Source organism: Macrobrachium nipponense, chromosome 7, assembly GCF_015104395.2.
Source record: "Macrobrachium nipponense isolate FS-2020 chromosome 7, ASM1510439v2, whole genome shotgun sequence".
Lineage (NCBI taxonomy): Eukaryota > Metazoa > Arthropoda > Malacostraca > Decapoda > Palaemonidae > Macrobrachium > Macrobrachium nipponense.
In genome coordinates, this window is record NC_061109.1 from 50950548 (window position 1) to 50953047 (window position 2500).

Consider the following 2500-nt stretch of genomic DNA (forward strand, 5'->3'; position numbering starts at 1 on the left):
TTCTTCGTTCAAGCCCTACGAAAAACAACCTCAAAAAGCTATACATAAGCCACCTTTTCACCTTTGCTAAGCTTTTCACAGTGCTTTCTTCATTTCCTTACATTCTCACGTTACCAAACCACCTTCTTCTTCTTCTTCTTCTACAAATGCTACATAACTGCTCATCCCAAGCGTGTAAGCTTATATCTCATTTGTATTCGACGTGGACACTTCACCTCCGGTGAAGATGAGTTATCTAATTAATCCTTTTATACGCCCATAGACGCTTCCCCTCTCTTCTGCCCATTCTGTGGAGATCCTGACACCTTTCTTTCTTCTCATCTGTTGCATTTACTCTTGATTACCATCTACATAAACTGATAACTATGACACTACGTAGCACCATCCAAGCAAACATTAATCTATCACAATGTATGTCATCCAATTTTCATTCATAAATTACGCTTACTAACTATAATTTCCAAACTTGCGGTGAACAAACATTTTCTACTCATTGAACCCGCAGTAGTAGTAGTAGTAGTAGTAGTAGTAGTAGTAGTAGTAGTAGTAGTGTGTGTGTGTGTGTGTGTAGAATATACTGGTGACTTTTTACCAGATACATATGTAATTGTAATAGCCACAATGGCCTCTTAACTTCTCGAATTCTTCGCGCTTTTTTGGATACGCTTGTCAATACAAAGCCTTGAGATCCAAGTGAAAGAAATACGAAGAGATCCGAATGCAAATGCAAGAAATATGAAGAAATTATGATGTCCGGTTGTGGGGAACGAACCCGACTTACCAAAGTCACGAAAAGGAAACAGAAAAAGGTTAGGGTTAGGAGCAGCGCATCAACAGTTTAATTCCATCTGGTTTGAGGTTTTGGGTGGATTTTCACAATGAGCGAATAACAAGTCCGAATGAAGGGAGTGGAAGCAATGTCGACTTTCCCCAGGGTCATTCAAGGTGATTTTCGGCTGCCATTACATTAGGCAAGCTGTGGGGAGGCGTTATTCCACAACTGATGTTACCAGACTGGATTTTGAGTTAACCCACATGATGCTAGACACAAGGCCACCTTCATTATTAATTTATCACTTCAAACATGTCAACTGACGTGCACTTGATGTAAATAGTTTGAAGGAAGGAAAGACGTATATAAAAAAAATGTATCTTCAGATGTTATGAGAAAACCCAAGTCACATCGAAATACTTCAAAATCAGTATTAACTCCCTGCCATGGGGCTCTGTCAACTTTCTCTCAAAGACATCTTTATTAACAGATTTATCAACATCACTCGCGGTTAAGTGAATTCCACAAAACGCTGAGGCATGTAAAAAAATCTTATCAAAGATATGAGCGGATGAGTGATTTGTATTCACGATTGTGTATATACAAAGCCAAAAATAAAAACAGATCTGTATTCACGATTGTGTATACACAGAGCCAAAAATAAATCCACGCACACATACCACCCAACTGTTCACATCAAGGAGGTATCGATATCGACGATAGGATTAGATAGTGAGGAATCTACTTGGACTTTGCACGGTCAAGGTGGCATTTATCCTGCAGTTCCCTGCGTCTTGGAAAAAAAAAAAAAAAGTCTCCAGTCATTTGGCAAACCAAGAACCGACGCCAGGTAGACAGGTTGGTGGAACATCGCCGCGCAAGAAGTTTGGAGCTCGATACCATTAAGGATGATGAACGTCCTTAAAGTGATATAAGGTTTTACACTGCTTCGCACGAGGATCTTCTGGCTCTCCTTCCTTGTTCCAAAATTTCCATCTTTGCACACCCGAAGTCAGACTCTGCACAATAGGGGTCAGTGTTTGTAGGGATACAGAGACAACGTACTTGTTCAGTGAAAACAATATAATTTAGTTAAGTTTCCGGTTGTTGTATTATTATCATAACAGCTATTTATACAAAGGCTATGGAAACAAAATTGTCTTTAGCTTTTCCTGGGACTTCATCTTGCTCTTTATCATCGCTTTGCTTTCATACAAAGAAACACCCACACATAGACGTGCGCGCGCGCGCACACATAAGTATATATATATATATATAAACACATCAACAAAAACTCGGAGGTGTCTTGGCTGAAAGATAGATCTAAATGGCCTAAAACTGTGTTAATGAAAGCATATTCGTCTTTATGAGTTGCTCTTGGATTCCTGGTAAAAGTTATCTTTTGTATCAGAAGGAAAAGCTCTTTCACTATGCTTGCAACAACGCGGTATCTGCGATATATAATGCACTGAGCCGCAGGAATTTATTCAATACGAACTGCATACCTAGAAACCTAATTTTAAAAATTACATAATGCTAATTCCTGCATAACAAAACAGAAAAAGTTATCAAATAGAAATGAAAAAATGTATTGCCTTTCAATGTATCTGAACCTAATATATTATCTTTTGGATACGTGAAATCTATTTATATAATTTGAAAATAGTAGGAACTGAAATATTTTTCACCTCGGTTCCCATTGCGAATGAAGTTTCAGCCCCTACGTTA

General features: G+C 38.4%; 1 protein-coding gene across 7 annotated transcripts in view; it reads right to left on the minus strand.

The window, feature by feature from the left end:
* Positions 1-2500, minus strand: part of LOC135217350 (head-specific guanylate cyclase-like) — a 999777-nt gene that overhangs the window by 305102 nt on the left and 692175 nt on the right. The window lies entirely within an intron of this gene.